At 40.8% G+C, this 20,087-nt stretch overlaps 1 protein-coding gene across 9 annotated transcripts in view; it reads right to left on the reverse strand.

The window, feature by feature from the left end:
• PTPN5 (protein tyrosine phosphatase non-receptor type 5) overlaps positions 1–20,087 on the reverse strand; it is an 89,454-nt gene that overhangs the window by 40,957 nt on the left and 28,410 nt on the right. Inside the window, exon 1 of one of the 9 annotated variants that reach the window (XM_072865728.1) lies at positions 4,376–4,451. The exons of the other annotated variants lie outside the window; for them this stretch is intronic. The gene's annotated coding sequence lies outside the window, so the exon portion shown is untranslated. Of the gene's footprint in view, positions 1–4,375; positions 4,452–20,087 lie in introns of those variants that run through there. 9 annotated transcript variants of the gene reach the window in all.

Consider the following 20,087-nt stretch of genomic DNA (forward strand, 5'->3'; position numbering starts at 1 on the left):
ATCAGAAAAAAAGTGAGTGTGGGTGGATAAATTATTTTCCCTTTCTTTCTGGAGGTGCAGATTCTGGGCTTTGTTGTTAATAAATTCTCATTTACATCGCTGCACCTTTTCATTTTTACTTTTTAAAAGGAACCATCTGTGCTATTTCCTAGCTCCACGCTTCCCGGCTACAGGGTGGCAGAGAACCCATTTTGTCCCTCCCCACCTCAATTTTTCTATTTCCCCTTATTTGTCTGCTTTGTCTAATTTGATTATAAATTTCTGAGGTAGAGACTGTTTCACGTTATGTGTCTGAATAGTGCTCAAGGGGTCTGGATTTTGGCTGAGTGTCCTAAGGCACTAATAAAATAGACTTTATTCTAATAACCTACTTCTTGGATGAATTCATACTCAAGAGCTATTTAATAATGTTGTAATGCTATTCCATTCAGTGGAAATATGCACTGGAGTGGCTAGTCCCTCAGTAACAGTATTTTGAACACAGTCTGTGTAGATATAAAATAATTTACAAGCTAAAAGGAGTGAAAGATCAGACCCATTTGATGTAAGTACTACTGATTTACATCTTTCCACGTGAGAAAAGCCCCAAGGCTGCCCTATGTACAACACTATAGCCTTAAGCCTAAGCCAGCCACCTGTGCCCCAGGGAAAGGCCACATTGTTGCCCATTCTGTGGTTTTTTTGAGGTCAGGTTTCTACAAAATGTTCCTCTCAACCAACATTTCTCTAAATGTCTCACAATAGTAACTCTAAGTCACATAAGCATCCATAAACTAGCCACAGCTCTAATTAAGCAAATGAAACATAGGACCCATGTATCAGCTGAGGGTCTGGCTGTTGGTACAGTAAGGATTCATGAAAATATCCCATTCTGATTTCTAAAATACAAAAATGTGAGGGTGGACAGGAATATGAGATGCTTATTCCCATTCTGTGATTGTTCTCCCTCCCTTCACTGAAACGGATCTTAGAACATCCATCCCTGCACAAGAGAACAAGGTGTTTGGGAAATGCTGATGGCTTCCTCTGCAAGGTTCTCCATTCTCATAGCTGCCCAGCAACAAGAGTCATCATTGTGTAATGACTGGGGAGACCCAGAGACACAAAAAGGAGCACCTGCAAGGTACTACCAGGTACTTCCCCAGGAGCTCAGGTTACTGGTTTCTCATTTCCAAATACCTCCAGTCAGTTTATGACGGGTAGTGGCCTCAGCAGGGTATGCTGGGTATAACTGGTTATATGTAGCTATTTTCATTGTCTTTACACAGGTATTTCTCAGTAAGCATAGAGACGTGCATCTAGACAGACATACCCATGTATGTCATACCATAGGTATATGCTGAAATTAACGGACTATTTGCCAGGAAGGACTCAGTACAGTAATTTGTATAAATACTATGAAAATTTCATACTAAATACATGTCAGTAAAACATGGAAAAATACGGAACTAAAAAGGTGAAATCAGAAGCATCAACAATCCCAGCCTGTATTTCTCACAGTGGTAAAACTTCCTTCACTTTCATCTATATGTCTTTACTGCTAGAAGACAACTGCTTGAAAATAGCACTTTTCAAAGAAAAGCAGTTAGTTTCAGTTTCTGGAATATAGCTCAAGAGATCACAGGAGCTCTACCTCTCTGTCCTCCAGGCTCCAGCCAGTAATCTACAGTCCATGACAAACCCCCTCAAGAAACACAGAGAACCCAGGCACAGTCCTTGGTGTCCAGGGTCACTGACCATACGCTTAACACCTGACTTCTGATATCATGCTACATAGAGCTGGACTCAAAGTTCTCCAGGAGGACAACACAGCGGCCACATTAAGCAGACACAGTTAAGGCTGTCTAAATACTTTCAATGCTGACCTTCGTTTTCATTTTCTATAGTGTGCTAAAACTTAACAGTTAAAGTCGAACATTTTCAAGCTTCCAAACTGCTTCATGTCTCACTGGATTTGGACAAGAACTGAGGGGAAAATCCTTGTTAATGTTTGCCAATTTTTTTCTGCTACTTTTGTGGGATGTTTATGCTCTGTGTTTTGGAACAGGAATTTGAAATTTAGCAGGAACAGAATCTTGATGTCAGAAATTATTTTTGCCATCCATGCAAAAAGACATGCACCTGTGTCTGAGATATAAATCTTGAAAAATATCTATTTACACATATAGTTTATTATGGCTTGCTCCTAAAGTCTCCAACTGTCTGTTTTCACTAAGCATGTTTTAAGTCCTACTTTTCCTTTATCTGCATTAAATAATGCACCTCTATTCCTAAGAATGGCTAATGAACCTATTTACTGTTTTTCCAAATCCTGACTTCCTTTCTTGGATACAACTCCCCAAAGCTCAAGATAAAATACACACAGAGCAGAACTAAAACATCTTTGGGAAGACAACCAGCACAAGGAGCCAGGGAATGCAGATTTCAAGCTCAGCTTTCAACTATAAGTTACAGTATTTCATATTTCAGAAGACCTTTGTTTTAATTGACCAAAAGCTCATTCACCTGCCTTATGCAGCAGGTAAACAGAATTTCTTTGTTTCATATCTGTAACAGCCTGAGATTTTACAAGGTCACTTCTGTCTACATTGGAAACAGAACCCTGACTCTAATGTGACGATGTGAAGGCCACTTAACCACATGCCTTCTGGAACAAAAACGTCAAAGTTAGGGGACCGCTCTGTGTCTGTAACCATGGGGATCTATGCCTCTCCACAGCCCAGGAGCCCAGTTCCTGGTATTCCAGTGTTGTCTAGCAACAGCTGTACAATTGTAGGAGTCACATTCTCCTTCTTATGACTGCCCTATATGAAAGACAATAGGCCTCTTCTACTTTCAATTATTTTCACTGCATACGGTAGGGATCTGGTCTATGGACCTAGGATTCCAGCTCTGCTGAACTGATACAGTTCAGCTGTTATCAACAGGTATTTTCATTAATACAGTAAAAGACAATGGGGGCACCAGGTCAAGAACTAAAATAATGGAGAACCGTCTGAATTCATGTATAAATGTACAGATTAAGATTCATGACTTGGGTATACAAAGAAAGTGCCCTGGATTAATTAAAACTCCACTCAAAAATTCACTACTCCAAATCACAGAAGATTAGATTTTAACAAACATAACGATGCCCACCTAGGGTTCTATATTGATTTAACTATGTCAGCTTTAAACAATACTTCAATTACCATTCACACTTCATCTTGCAATCCTATATTCCTGTACTATTTGCCCTAATGGGCCCTAGTTTCTTTCAGTGCACAGATTAGGTAATAAATGAGTGAGACCTCAGTGAAGTTTTCTTGTGTCAATGTCAGTGCAAAGGTCTTGAGACAGCTGACAATGACAACTACATCCAGGAGGAGTGAATTAAGCCTCTCCTCTGGTAGTGGTTTGACTGACAGTGAAATCTAACATCCATATGATATCCTGAATTCCTGCATCATGGAGATTGGGATTCAAGTTCCACGAGTACTTCTGCTTTGATGCAGGGCTATGCTTGCTAGAAAAATCCCTTTGGCAGAAGAATTAAAAGGTCTCTGACATCTGTAGCAGCCATATGGCTTGTTAAAGCAACTTGAAATTTCAGAACAGCACCATAAAACTTAACCTCATTCTTGCTGTTCAGGGAAAGGAACTTTCTGGATCAAATGAGTGATCCATTTATCCTGTATTCTTTCCTTAAACATAGCCACCAATACAAGCTGCCAAAAAAAAAAAAGGCACAACACTTTGCTATGGAATAATCTATACAGGGAAACATCTTTGTCTACTCCCAAGGTAACAGCTGGCTTCCATAACTCAGACAATGACCATTTTAAAACCCTTGTGCCTCCACATCTCTTTCTTTTTCTGACTTCTTATGTGGGTACATAAAGGGCAGAAGAATGAAACAAGAATACGTACATACACTCTCAGAAAAACATGTGCTTAGAGTACTAGACTTAACTGAAACACTAAAAGGCACTGTAGTAATGGTAAGTAAGTCAACAATGCCTTGCAGTAACAAACATACCATGATCCAACTGAATGTCGCTGTGGGCGAGGCATCAGCAGCTCTGTAACTCAAATGATTAATACTTAGAGCCTTCAGAGAAAAACAAAACAGAACAAAAAACAACACCCCAGGACCACGTATCCTGGCCATATTTCCTAATGAAGTTAGCACTTTAAAAGGAACTTGTGTCCTCTCTTGTGCACGGGTGCTAACACTCAAGAAATTGACACAGCTCCATTGGCAGACTTAATTTAACAATGTATTTTTGAGATTAAAAAAGACTTGTTCCTTACCAAAAGGATTTTTATAATAGAAATAAAATGCACCCCAGCAATGAAAATATAGTGCTCATACAGTTATTAGACTTCTACTTACATCCATAACACTGTGCCTGTGGGAATTATGCTTCTGGGGGATTGGGTAGTACTGCCTTTTCACTGGGAAATACAAATTTTGTTAATGGTAGCCTCTTCTTCATTCGTGGTAGAATCCCCAAGCTCTGTGGAACTACCTGCCAGACATACAAGATAGGAGGGAAAAAACGGGCCTCATCTGTTCTGCCAACTCTCAAGCTGCAGCAGTCAACACGCCACAGCAGCTCAGCTGCATTGTCCCATATTTGTTTTACATGTGCGGAGATCCATATCCCTCTGAATCTGTCTATAACTTCACAATGGCTGTGCACAGCAAGAATTTACTCTATAGGAAGGGACCACAGCATGGAAGCATTGCAAAGTATGAACATGCCAGCAATACTTCACACATCCATCAAGATTACCAACACTTCACACCAAAGTCCTAAATCCACCTATAGCCTCTGCATCTTCAGATATCAAAATACAACTGCCTACTGAAATCACTGTCTCTGATTTCCATCTAACTGCTAGGGAGACCTGCTATTGATTAGAGAACAGTAGATGAATGCATACTACTGATACGGGTCTGCAAATCAATTGCTTATTTTCACATGCACCTAAATTGCATATGCAGAACATAGCCCTGGCATTGAACTTCACATAACTGGTCAAGACCTTGTTAAATCTGCAGGTTATAAGACACACTGATTGCAGGCAAGTCCAGATGATAGCAAGACACATCAAAGCTGAACGAGCTGCCTCAGAGTGCACATGAATGAGAGGCTTGTGCTGGAGGGTAAAAAGACAGCTCATCTAATCAAAGCTTTGGGAGAAAGATATTGGCTTCCAATACCTTTCCAATTGACTCCCAAAGCTTTGGGAGCTTTGGGAGTCTTTGGGAGAAAGGTATTGGCTGAGAAGACATTCTCTTTTTGCTTCCCACTGCAGTATGAGAAGGATGGAAACAGAATAATCATCTTTTGGTGATTCTCATCTGGAAACAGAATAATCATCACCAAGTCAACTCGGAAACTTTTACTGAACTTCTTTATAACCAGCCAATCTCAGATATTAAGGAGCTAAACATAATGACAGAAGCTGGATCTTTACTGTTTACAGATGGGTACAATTTACCACCTAGGAAAGTCTGTTTTTTCTTGATGCTCTCTGCACTCCTAACTTATCTGACAAGTTATGTTAAAAATTACACTCAAGATCTAATGAACTATGTTGAAAGCTGGGAATGCTATTTCCAACACTTGCTGTTATCCTAAGAATGCATCTCTCTCTCTCTGGCTCCTCTGTTATTAATTTTTTTTTTGACCTTCCTAGTCATGATATGGTACTGACTACTTCTACTCTACTTGATCCCTGACCTGCTCTGTTTACAAGAGTTCAATACATTTACCTTTTCCAAATGGCTGAATAAAACATTGATTGGGAGGAGAGCATCTTGTCCCTAAAAGTATCTAGATTAAGAGCTACCAAGAAAAACAACCCCAAATGCACCCTACAGCTACCTACTACTGCCTGACTGGAGACAGAAGAGATTTACAACAATGTAATTGCCTCAATACTTCCAGTTCCACTCCAGAAAAAGTCCTAAGTTTTAGCTGCCAAGAACTTGTGGTTGGTAGATCTTGCATTTGTAATGCAAAACCACAGAGAGAACTACTTCAGAAGATACCAGACAGCTTAATTCAAACACTAGCAACAACCCAGACAGATCCACATATCCCACTAAGTTTACCACTAAACACTGCAAGGCACCAAAGCACTTCTAAAATCACTTTGGTATCTAACTGGAAGCCAGTTAGATTCATCCAGTGGTCCTTTGTAGGACTGCAAACTGTAACTACAGACTTCATTCTCCTCTCTGTGTAACACAGCTTGAAGAAGAAATAAGCCTGACATACCATTAATCCAAGAAAGAGCTCCAAACAACTGTAACTACCATCTCTGACACATTACAGAGGAATGGAAAACGCATCAAGACTCAGTCTACATAACCAGCAACCTGGTTGTCAGTCTCCCATGTTACTTATTCTGAGATGAAATTCAGCTTATGATTTCTAATGCTTTCAGTTTGCACTAAGTATCTACCCTGGACCATAAGAATGAGCTGGGCCAAGCTACAGGTATTCATAGCTGTGTGGGGAACAACTGAAATTTTTAACATTCAGGGATTCTGTTTGGAAAAGCTGGATGTTTTTGCTAAAATGATCACACTGGAAGTAGCCAAGAATATTGGTATTTAATTCACTCTGATTCCTGGGTTGATACACCCATGAAGAGGAATGCAGCTGCTCAAGAGCTCTTAAGTGACACTGTTTCAGGCTCTCTGAATATTCAAGAGAACACCATTCCATGCAGGTTTGGTTGGGGGTTTTTTGTTTGTTTTTGGTTTTTTTGGGGGTGGGGGTGGTGTTGGGTTTTTTTGCATGTTATTTACATCAGCTGAAAGGGAAAAAGTTCATCTGAAAGATCAAACTCTGCAGCACAAGTCCGGAAAATGTGGTGACAACAATGCACACTACAGCTTTAAAACTGAGCTTTTATTAAGTATGACCACTGATACAAAGTGTCTACCTGCTGTTGCTTAGTCTATAGAGAAAAATCTGCTTCAGTCCTCCCTTCTGAAAGAAAAACACAGAAACTGATAAAATACCACAACTTTTTGCATCATTACAAAACTGCTTAGAAAGACACTGCAATGGCCCCTCCCTAATATTGAGTGAGAAAGGTTAATTTACCCTTGTGTGACAGAGAACAACCTACAAATATAATTTTCCTTTGCACTTGCTTGTCCATGAATGGCAGCTAGCATGCTTAAAGCCAGTAGCCTTCATTCTGAGAGAGGCAAACATTTTCCATGGAGTTCCTGAAACAACAGTGCAGAGAGGAAAATGGGTGTCATCTACTAGCCAGGAAAAGCACTGGAGACTTGCACCTTTCAAGCTCAGCTGGTAGAGTCTGGCTGCTGCTTAAGCCAAACTCTGACTACCAAAATGGAAAGATGCATCAAGAGAAAAAGAAAGCAAGGAGGAAAGTCATGCAGAAAATCTGTGAGTAAGCCAGGCAGCGAACTGAGGTCTACGTATTTCTAGTCCAATGCCTCTACCCTTTCACTGGCGACATTTTTAACAAAGTTGGAGAAGAAACTTTCCGCTCTACTTGAAATAAGTTCTGCTGAAAAGAATATGCAGCCCCTTCTCCCGGCTGGTGGGCTGCACAGCTCCATCCATAAATGGTGTATTCTCATCTCTGAGGGAACAGGAACCTGATGCCAGAGCGTGCAAGGAGAATAGTTGCCTTTCCACTCAGCAGCTCCCTGCTGAACTGCTGAGTCACACATTTTCTCTGCATTCATTTTCACACTGCTCCCACTCAGTCCACCTGCCACTTCATCTGGGATGGGTGGGAGGAGAGTAAAAGAGGTGAAGTCAGAAAAAATGTTCATGTTCACCCAGGACCTTTATTATGATACTGTAGGGTCACATATGAAAGCGAGCCTGCAAGCTGCTAGAGAGAGAAGAGAAATATCAGATTGCAAGACAAACTGCCTCCCCTTCTTCTTCTACAAGAGGAGACTGGCCAGCAAACAGGTTGCAAACCTCATCTGACTCCCAATCAGTCCCTGATGTTATGTGCTTGCTGATATGTTCTGCAAATTTCAGGCTTCAGACCAGGCCTTGAGGTTTTCCCTCTTTTCTGTGATTTAGAAGAGCTTTCAAGCTGCTGTGATTTTTTCAACAGTCCAACAGGTACTGTGTAGTAATTGACTGGCTGCCACAGGGAAGTACGACAATGATAAGTGCCAATACCATCTGGATAGATAGCAGTTCCTAACGGCATCTTCAGCTGAGTTGCTGCAGAAGAAATGTCCACCAGCCCCAACTTTCATCATTCAAGAAGATGAAGAGAAAATCTTAGCCATTTTCTTGCACCTTCCATAAAACCCAAGCATAACAGGAGCCAACATCTCCTACTACCTATTAAATTCTTATGTAGGAAAGGGACTCTGCTATCAGTGGAGGGATACATGTTTATCATGGTTATAGAGGGTCCAGATTGCTCTTAGGTTGGGCTGTACATATAGAAACATACATTTAATAAATTATCAAGGTAGTAAATTTTTTTCCACAATTGGATTTCTGGACAGTACAGTTTATAGGTAATGAAAAAAGAAAATGCCCAGAAGCTTCCTACATTATTAAATCAATGATCTGAAAAAGCACTTCTGAAACTGACTTTCAAACTAAACCGGGACAACTGTGATTAATTTTCAGACTAATTCTTAACCTACTGCTACTGTTAGTATTCAGTAGAAAAACTGGGGGCTTGTTAGGAACTAAATAAGGATTTTGTTTTATTAAGCAGAATTAGCAATTCAAAAAGTAAGCCTGTTTTTCCCTGTCAGAAAGAGTCTGTTCTTAGGTAATGCTCAGCCTTGCTTCTCAGTAATGCTTCTGGTGCAAGTCTGTTCGCTTGAAAACGTGCTTGTGCTGTACAGGCCTGAAGTGCAAAGACAAAACCCAGTCTGAGAAGAGTTTAATGACATCGCATTAACATGTCTTTCTATATCAACTTGCACTCTCCACCTCCTAGAGTGGCTCATTGTCGTGTTGCTCAAGAAATAGTTCATGAAAAAATGTGGTAACTGCAGAGGAAAATAAATATGAGAAAGAAAAAAGCAAAACTCAAAACCTTCTCAAAGTTCCCTGTCTCCATACAGGTTTTTTTTGTTCTGAATAATCAAAAGTACAGGACAGGACTCTGATCTATGAAGTCATCCTTCAAGAGGGAAGGATGCAGCCTGCCACCAGAGACTTTGTTTCACTGAAGGGTGAGACTGGGAGACTTTGAGCTGCCATCAACTTCTTACTTCCTGGAAGAAACCAGATGCTCAAGACAGCACTCCTCCCAGACCTGGAGTCCTACAGAGTGCTATTGGCTGCTTAATACACCTAGCCCATCTAGTAAGAGAGAAAGTAACTTATTGATCATCTCACTGAATCTCCATTCCATAATAATTCATATGGAACAGAGTTGCAAGGACTAAGCAGCTCACAATACACTTGGCTGACAGCACTCTAGATCAGGTCTAAGCCTCACTTACATGGGAGCAAGAAGAAAATGAAATCATCCGGCTCTCTGCTCTGGAAAGACAGGCCTCCCAGTTCAGCAAAGATGAACCACGAGGAGCCATCAGAAGCGGTAAGGGACTGTCAGATAAAGCAACCGTATGAGAAGTATATGATAGCTACTGTACCATCTGCTGGGGTCCAATTCTCCTCCAATACTTGTTATAAACTGCTATGTCTCTGCTAATAGTGGGGGAGTTGCTCTTAATTTCCAATGCAAGATTAGTTATGCCCTTGTCCACCTATAAATCGTACTCCCACTATTAAATCAAATACACAAGAGGTTTATTCTTAATGGCTCTACTAACGCTTACAGGTCTTAAATACAAGATGTGTTGTTAAGCACTGTCCTTTTTCCTTTTCTCCTGCAAAACATGTCAAGTTAAAGGATATGCTATTTCTCATGGCAGCTAGGGCCCCTAGAGCAGTTTTTGCTTCAAAACAATTAAAATATTAAGTATGGTGTCAAATTACAGCTCTTAAAAAGTTAATGCAGACCCTCGGCGGGCAGAGACAGTGAATATTAACTTCTATCACACCCATACATAATTAGCATTTGCCATCTTTCAATCAGGGCTCTATTCAAAGCTTCTTTTGTTTTTTGCGCAAGGCTCTTTCCTCCTTTCCTATTAAACCCCTTACAGAAGGTGTGTCTGATTACTGCTTAACAATTAGATGCAATTTTTTTTCTTTTTTTATAAAGAATACATTTCTTTGTTATGCTGTTTTCTTCAGTGAAAGTTTTCAAGTGCCTGGTGACAATTTTGGAGGTGCCTTGAGCTTTTGTAAACAGACTGCAAGTTGACTTTCAGTGGAGTTGGTTGTCCCAAATTATTCCCAGCCTGCAAACTCCCTAACGCTGAAAATGGAAACCCACAAAGCAGCTCTGTAATTCCACAGTTAAAGAACTTTGACTGCTCACGAATCAGCCTTACACAGACAACATAGCCAGGGAGAACTGTCAATAGCAGAACAACAATGCAGATAGAGAATTCAACCCTGTACTTCTCATTCTGAAACAGGATAACCAACTCTCCCCTCCCAAACCCAAATTACAATTTTTGTGCCTTTAGCCTTTAACTACAGGATATACTTAAAAGTGCCTGAAGGCATAATAAAAAAAATAGCAGCAATAATATAAACCAGTCAAACGGCCTCTGCGATACAAGAGTGAATCTGACAATTAAAAGAAACAAGCACATTCTGGTTTCAAGCACTTTTTAAAGTATTTACTAGTCATACTACTATCATCTGAATTGCTGTTAGCACACTTGTATTGCTTGGAAAAAAGCATATTTCTCATAAATGAATAACTTCTACAGTTCTAATGCTAATACCATTGTGTGTTTCTAATTTATCTTCAGTGACTTACTAGCCTGGTGTCCTGTAGGTATTGAAACTGCTTTCGGCTTTGGTGAGTGAGAGGGTTTGCACCTTGAAGCAGATGGGTGATATGCCGGCTTCCTGCCAGGTTCAAATGTGAACATTTTGATGTAATTCATTTGGGTATAGCCTGCTTTACTAAGTGACTAAAATCTTATGCCCTGGAGCCTTCAGCAAAAACATTTAGAAAAGCCACTATCACATTTAACATTTATTTCAAAGAAATTCTCTTTCCTGAGCAAAGTAAATTATATCAAGACCAGTCTGAACAATCATCTTCAGCCACAAACCTGATACATGCCTCAAAGGTACTATCCCAAGTATAAGCATTTCACTTTCATGCATTTAAAAAGGCTATGCTTGCACTGCTTGGCTTCCTCAGAAAGTAATGGTATCATTCAGATACTATAACTTAGGCTCCAGAACAAGCACTTGTATAGATAAGGGTGTGGACATCTAGAAACAGGATGTCCACACTCAATTTTATCTCTGTACTAGTGTGCTACTTCCACCCAGGGATACTCCGTTATGGGCCAAAATGCAAAGCCTGCACAATTAAATATCATTGCTTCCAGTTCAGTGCTCTGCTACCTCTGTAACTGCAGTCCCTTCATGTTAGGGGCATGCTTAGATTATTAAAATGTGGTAAGTATAACCGTCTCATTAATCTCTCCTTCTCCCTAGCTAACCATGTAACAGCACAAAAAGTGAACAGTGCATGTAGAGGAAGGTAACAGTCCACTTCGTTTACTTGTGTCTAGTCTATATGGGTTCCTATACTGTGCTCATCAACATGGATACACAGCCTTAAGTAGTGAACTAAAAAAGTAGAACAGCTTGCCTTCTCATCCTCTTCCCAGTGAGGGAACACGCACAGAGCAATGTTTTGTCTAGATAGATAAGCAGACATGCACAAGTTGTTACAGATCTATGTCAGAGAAGGTGAGACAAAAAAAGCACACACTGATGATGAGCTTTGCAATTATTCTGGGAGGATTTTGCACCACTTGCATGCAGTCATGAGCTTCACTCTACAAAACAATCCAAAGAAATACACCTCTTGTGGACGCATGCATCCCAAGGCTCTGCTTGATCTGTGGTGACTATACCTCACGCCACACAGCCTCATGCTGAGTTACCTTAGCAAGAGCTGACATTAATCAGCAGGTCCGCAAGGTGGTAAGCAAAGTTCTGTGAAGACATCATTTTGGATCCTGCATCAGCGTAGCATTTCTACTTCTAGCTTCAGGGCCAGCTTGGTATCAGCTAGCCCAGGGATTTTTGTTCTGTACTCCAGCAAACAGTGCTGAAATGCTCTTCGATACCTTAAACCAAGACCATTCTGGAGAGGACTTCAATACGATCTGATGTTACATGGAAGCAGGTGGCAGGTATGCTGCATTTGTGGTAGGCAGAGCCGCTAAGGAGGTATATTTAAAACCTTCCATTGCTACAGGTATAAAAGGTCTCATGGTATCTCCTATTCTGAGGATGAAAAGACAGCAAGTTATTTTACCACCTCATCTGTGCAACACAAATTGGGGCTATTCAAAAACATTGTTTTCTCAGACCTTGATTAAAGCATTTCTTCCTTTTCAGGAGCTCCTGATTTCATAACATTTATAACTCAGGTCACCACAAAGGCACCAAACATATCTTTACGGACTCCTAGTTGCCCCCCTGTTCTGTCTCCATGTTGAAACACTGCTGTGCATATAATATATTTTGAAATACAGGTAGTCAATTGCCTTCCATAGTGTGTTCCTTCTGAAGTGTGGGTGACATTATGTGTCAATGGGAAGCAAGATTTCATCCACACAGTTATATTCCTGCTATGCCATCCAGAACATTTCATCTGCATTAACAGAAGATGCCAAACGCCTCATACCAAGTCTCTTCCCACACCGAGGTATACACTTGACTCAATATGCAGAAGTTAAACCTGCACTGAGTAATCTTGTAAATCTCGTTCTTAGCTTCTAAGGACCAAAGCAGCACTTTCAAACCCACCCCACCTCTGTCTTCCTCCAAAGGGCCAGATTCTACTAGAAGACATTTCCTTGCACCCCTCAACTCCCAGTGACAGCTTTGTCCAACACACTCTCTTGGTCCTTTTTCCTGAAGGTAGCATTAATTAAGCTGGGAAGATCATAAGCAGAATGGACAAGAGCTACTTTTTATGCATGGCCCAGGCAGAAGCACTGTGATCTATTTCAGATACGCTGAGCAGAGACAGAAAAGACGAATCAAGGAAATATCAAGTCCTACTTTTGGGGGATAATTATAAGATTATAGTCCATCCTTTCACCTCTACAGATCTTGAAATGGTCTTTCCAACTGAAAAGACATAGCATCACCGAATCCATACGTGCATCCAATAGGAACAGCACTTCAGTAGCATGCAGAAAAACCTCAAGAACAAGGGAAGCTTCACCTAAGAGCTGTTGCCCAAGAGTTTCCCCCTATGGAAAATAGCACAGGCTCTTCAGTATCCTGGTGAAGGACATTTGGAACCTGTCAGTACCAGTGAGCACATGGTAGTACAGTGAGCACACAGGGTGCTAAAAGGGGCCATTTTGAGACCCCCAGCATGAACATGTCAGAAAGAGAAATTACCTATTCTGAAAAAGCTTTCTGTATTTATCTTTGTCTTCCACAGAAGGCATACAAAATGGAAGGCATTTACTGTCTTTCAGGAGTGCCATCCCTCTTCCTGAAAGCCTGCAAAATTGGTCAGATGAAACTTTTACCTATTTCACAGCAGGAATGTTGCCTGTTCAAGGGAGTTGGGAGCAAGCCTTTCAGCCTAACCACGTCCCCTCCTATTTCTGGGCTAAGAACTAAGAGACCTTTTTAACATACATATAGGGAAGACAAAGGCATTCAAACTGCTAAAGACTTTGCAAAGCAGCAACTTTGGGCTGTCATTTGAAGGTCAGTCTCCAACTTACAGTATTTATCTGCCTATTGTCAAACAACTGCTGGAGCAGAAAGGAGTTTTAATAAAATATGTTAGTTAATTAAATCTGGAACGTTACTGGGTTTTTCATAACACTGTGGCATTGTATCTATGAAAAGCAATGAAAAAATGGTTCTATTTAAAAGTGGTAATAGCTGTAGTCTTTGAACATATGCTTAATGAATAAATCTGTTAGGAAAAAAGGCCTGTGTGTATTGGAGGGGGGTAGTATGTTTGTTCTCACTTAAAGCGTGCCATGATGGCAATCATCAACAGCAAATGGCCTCTATTGTAAGCACTAAATAAAATTCCATTTGGCCATTTACTTTCAGGTGAAATTGCTTTTTTCTTTTAAACAACACATTCTTTTAGCTAAACAGCTGAGTTGAAAATAAAGCAATGCCAGATTCATGTTATTAAGGACACCTGATAAGCGTTCATGCTCTTTGGTAGGTGCAAAGAACCACAATATAGTAATATCCAGGCAGCTTGCTGCCACAGCATGAGGTGCAGCACGCAAGAAGCCAAATAGACTACAGTGAAGAGGCATTCAGATCCCATGGTGAGAACAGTCTAACAACCCAGTGCTAGCACATATCGTAGTGGTGGGTGCAATTTCAGGGATGAAATTATATAGAATACAGTGCAACATAAAACCTGAACCGAATAGACTATTTAAAGCTTAGATGAAACCAGAAAGCTATGATGGCAAAGCACATGAGAAGAAACTCAATCTATTGGGTTTCCATTTCCATGAGTGGGTGGACGAATCTAATAAGCTGGTCGATTTGTTTGTGAAATTAAAATGCCAATTCCTTAAGCTGGGAAGTAATTATGGAAAATATTCACAGTTAAGCCATAGCTGGCTGGGTATTTTTAAAGGAAGCTTGACGGATGTTGCTAAAATGACCCCAAAAAAGTCAAATGTGTCAATACCTTTCTTCACCAAAAGGGTTGTCAAGCATTGGAACAGGCTGCCTGTGGAAGCGGTTGAGTCACCATCCCTGGAGGTATTTAAAAGTGTAGATGTGGTGCTTAGGGACATGGTTTAGCAGTGGACTTGGCAGTGCTAGGTTAACGGTTGGACTTGATGATCCTAAAGGTTTTTTCCAACCTAAACAATTCTACGATTCTATGAATATTTACTCAACTCCTCTTCTGTCCTCCCAAAAGTTCTTCTCACAGAGTGCCAGAATCTCTCCTTTCTCCACTAAATCTGAGAGCTGAAGCTCCTCAGTTCCACTCTGAATGCTCCTAAGGTTCACCCAGACAGACTCCCCTTCCTGTCCTTTCTCTCAATAACATGCTTGAATATGGCTCTTTTTTGCAACATAGCCAGATCTCAACTGGAAGGCGCATTTTGTGGTGAAAGGGCCACGGGGAACTCCCAGGTTGCATTCACCCAGATTTCCTAGTCCAACACAACTGCAGCTGCAAACCTAACAACCAGGTGAGACCATGTCATGATCACCTCTGCTCTGACAACTCTTCTCAGGCAGCAGGGCTGGGAGACTGCTCCTCACTGCCTTTCTACGGTTGAGCATGACTCAATCCCTGCTCTCCATCAGCTTTGCTAACTTCTCAGTCCTTGCGGTCTCTCCTCTCTCCTTTAAGAACTTTTCCCTGTGAACATGCAGAGCAGATCCAGATTAACAAAGATCAGAGATTATGAGTAGGTGGAAAGAGATAAGAAGATGCACAAAGATAAAGCAAGTCTCAGGTTCCCAAGACTTCTTTTCTGAGAGGGAACTGTGATGCAATGAAGAAAATATTCCATCATTAAAACCTCTAATTCTTGGGGATGGTATTCCCCTCCCACCCTCTTCTTAATGCTATCTTTATTGAAATAGTTTTCTCATTGAGGTTTCTTGCATTTTCCCATGGTGACAGAGATGTCACCGCCAGACATAAGGAAAGCATGAAACCTCAATCTGCAAACTGGTAAGGCAGAGGTCTAGAAAGCATGATTTCCAAAAGCAGTAGAGGTTTGAGATACTATGATGACAGACACTAGACTTCCAAAGGGTGGTTTACTTCAGCTAAAAAACCAGTTTATAAGACTGTTGCAAACAGATATGTCAGCAAGGTTCTGTCCTCAAAAATGACTAGCATTTTTACCAGGCTGATTTTCAGCTTATTTCAGCATGTAGATATGTTATTAGTTTGTCCATTAACCAACCCATTAGTCCACCAACCCAAACAGTGACCATGAGGCATGAACAAAATTTGGTACGTGCCCAGTTCAAAACACTGCACCATTTTGGATCCCACATCCCTGAAACAGGTCCTTTGGTACTTTTGACCTCTAAAATGTCTGTTCTATGACATTAAACCAGGTTCTACAAAACCACACTCATCAGGTAACATGAAAGATGAAAGTTAAACTAGACAACTAGACTAGCAGCAAGAAGCAGAGAAAGGAGAAGATAAAATAAAGGTGACAAAAGTGACAAAAGAAGGTGTGAGTATGTTTGAGAATAATGGAAATGAGGATATCTGATGAGAGAAGAGATGAAAGAAGGAAAATAAATACAAGGCCATAATAGAGAAGCCCACAGGAGGAGGAGGAGTGTGAAAGCCTGGCAGAAGGATTGAGTGGAGACTAAAAACAGCGTCTGGCAGCAGCTCAAATCAAACAAGGCAGCATATGCAAGAACTGCAGTACACTGAAAACTTCCTTCCTCTTGGGGATTAAGTAACCTCAGAGTTAGGGTAGAGGGTCTTCCCTCTCTCTCCTCTGCTCGCTCTACCTTGCTCTAAACTCTGAAGCAGGAAAAAATCTAGTTAAACCTTTCTGCGATTGTCATTTCCCAATTGCCACTGTCAGCTCTTAATGGAAATTTTCAAAGGCAAAGCTGCAGAAATCAGACATGGACTTTGATTCATTTTTCTAGTAGGAAACATGACGGTGGGTACCTCATCCCTAAATGATTTAGGGCATCAAGAGGCCAGATTTTCAAAAGGTCTAGGGAAATTTTCAAAATCCCCAATCCAGCCAGATAGAACCCTAGTTCTGCTGAAACAATTTTAATAGTTTTTCAAAGGATGGGCCTTAGTTCCATTTTCAAAAGTGGCTTAAAAATATGGAATCTATTTCACACTGAAAGACAATGAGACAATACTGCACAGTTGCTTTTAAAACCGAGACTGGCATGCTTTTCAAACTGCTGCCTACCATATGCTTTTGCTTCCTTTAATTCTGCGTCTGTGAATACAGCACACAAATGCATGTCTGTTTGTCACTCACAATTAAGGAAACACAGGTGCAGTTGTGAGAACATCAAGCACTACAAACTGGGAAGTCTGAGGACAGCCCAACATTCTAGGTCTTAAACCGCAGCAATGTTTATGATATTTGCACCTGCACAAAACCTGAGAAAGTCCCATGTAGGGAAATATTACAGAACTAGCCAGGGCCTAATAAAACCCCAGTTCTGTCAGCTCCCACAAGGGTGGAACATGGCCTTAGAGGTAGACATGCCAAGCCAAGAAATGCCATTTCAGGGAATATCCCACCGTGTCCCACCTGTTTTTTTGTCATGGTGCATGTGCATAGGCTGCTACATTTAACTGCACAGCTACATCCAACTGCACAGCAGGAACAAACTACAACCATGATTCTTCCCCCCTACGACCATCCAGAGCAGGGTTGTAACTGGAGTTTGCTGTTGCTCTCCTCGGGTCCATATGCCCACATTTCCTTCATCAGAAACCAGGAAAAAAGACAGAAGGATGATGCCACCCAGATCTCACTCTAACACAGATAAAGCACATGGTCAGATGTATCTTCTGTGACAGTCCCTACTGTTGAAGATCAAGCTTAAAAGGTGGGAGCTACAGACAGGCAAGAGCACATGAGGGGAAGACTATCCTAATATAAATGGTGAAAGAAAGACTGACAGAACAGTCCTGAATAATACTTGGAGAAGAGTGACAGCCCAGAGACACTATTTTGCTGCCTGTATACTAGTAAAGACATAGTAGAATATACTTTTACCTTGGACTTAGGATCCCAGTCTTCCTAGGGAGTGCCAGAAACTGTCTTAAAAAACAAACTCTGTGATCCACCTTTGAAATACAGCTGCCTACTTCTGCTAGCACTCCTGGGTCATACCGTATTAAGTATGCCTCAATGTGCTGTCAAGATATGCTCATGATTCTTGATGAATCTTTAAACTTTTCAAGTGACATTCTTGTATTAAAGTCCAAAGACTGAAACCAAAACAAATAATTGGTGTGGTCAAATGAATATGTGAGCCCAAACTCAGGTGCATTCCACTTAATTTGGTTATTTTTTCATTGCAAGCACAGTACAGCGTTATCAAGCAAACAAGAGGCAGCTTCATCTTATCAATTTGGAAAAAAAAAACCCAAACCACTCTGCCACTGCAACTGGAAATGCAGTGTTTATCTGGGAAAGAAAGAGGCAGGGTGGAATGCACCTGGAGGAACACAGATGTACATCCTTGTGGAAATCCAGGAAAAACTCACAGCTGCTGGGGAAGCAGCAGCATAGTGGTTAGAATACCTTGCTGTGGAAACCCAAATCACAAGCTGGAGCTTTGCACCAAAACACTGTGCTAGATCAGCCTGTGTATATCTTTTACTTGGGCTGGTAGGTTGAAGATGACAGCACACACCACAACACACCACTACAAACTGCTGTCTGCAGAAACCTGTATGCTCTCATCCAGTTGATGTGGCCTGCTAGGCCTTTTGAAGTTCAAAATAAACCCTTGTAGCCGTTCATAATTTGAAAATGCATACTCCACCAATACCAAACTGTCAGCATTGCCAGAGACCAGCCAGCTTCACAGTTTTCTAGTTACAGTGACGTGATCAATTGCAATCTCTCCACGGTGACCTAGAAAGTCACTTAGTGATACGGAGACCCAGAGACGTGCCAGAAAATGGATTCTGTTGTGTCTTCATGCAGGATGCCTGAAAGGTGACCAAAGGATTCCAACTTCCACTGGACCTTCAGCAGAAAACAAATAATCAGTTTCCTTAAATGCCTCATAAAATCCCAGTCTGAATAACAGAGTAGTGTCTTTGGTATTAAACAAAAAGATATCCTTGATATTGTGACTGCTATGCTGGGCTAATGGAGCTGGCAGAGGAACAAGCATACATTGGGGGACAGCGTCAACAGGTTCAAGTCTCTAAGTTACAAATGCCAGTTTACCAGAGTTATACCCCGTACTTGGTACGAGGCAAGAAAACTGTTTTATGCACAGGACAGAAGGAAGAGCATCAAGTCGACTCACTTGCTACCTGTCCAGCTTGAGAAAGGATCAAGTACAAGAAGAATTTTTAAAAAAAATGCCTAAGAACTTGTCCAGCCCTTCATAAAGGTATGCAACACAAAACACATCTTCCAAACATTACCTTCCAAGTCATTGCTCTTCCTTTAAGATCTTGACAAAGACAAAATTTTGCTATCAGTATTTACCCATGTTACCCATAAACACATGATAAATGCATGTTACCCACCTATTTAATCCGTTGGTAAATGCTAAACTTTCTAACCATGGTTACATTTCTTTTGATTCTCCTTGTTGTTGCAATTGACATTTTCACTACTTTTACCTAGTGTGCTGTGAATGCCACTTCTTCATGATTTGTAATGGAACAGGAAGAAAAACAACCTTACAAGAAAACGGGTGGGATTTTTCATGCCAAAGTCAGAGTGGCTTTTTTCATGGTTCTATTTGCATTCCACATGCAAGCATATGGTTAGACAAACTCTGTTCATGTTACTATACAAACATTTCATAAGCACAAATCTCTTTCTGAATCAAGCATTCATTAGAAATGCTGACTACTGTTTGTAAATACTACAGTGAAATCATGGAATGTCCATGTAATGAAAGCTCAATGTTAAATGAATGGTCTCTCACCTTTTATTTGTCAAACCGTTAAGTAAAGAAAACAATCTCTTCTTCCTTCCGCTATGTTCCCAGAAAAGTATTCTTTCCACTGAGAGTATATTGCTATATTTTATTTCTCAAACAGAAGCAGTATAAACCACACAGAGCCAGACTAACGCTTCCTTATTCACTTCACTCTTCTTTTTGTAAGAAATCTCCCTGAAGTCATCAGGAGTATTTGTGCAACACCACCAAATGAAACAGGGATTACAATCTGGCCCACACAAAACAACAATTACTCTCTCATGTATTGCAGATAGCCAATACCTTTCTTAAAGTAAAGTTCCTTGAAGGCAAATTGTCTTATATAACCCT

The sequence above is a fragment of the Ciconia boyciana genome, chromosome 6, assembly GCF_034638445.1.
Source record: "Ciconia boyciana chromosome 6, ASM3463844v1, whole genome shotgun sequence".
Classification (NCBI taxonomy): domain Eukaryota; kingdom Metazoa; phylum Chordata; class Aves; order Ciconiiformes; family Ciconiidae; genus Ciconia; species Ciconia boyciana.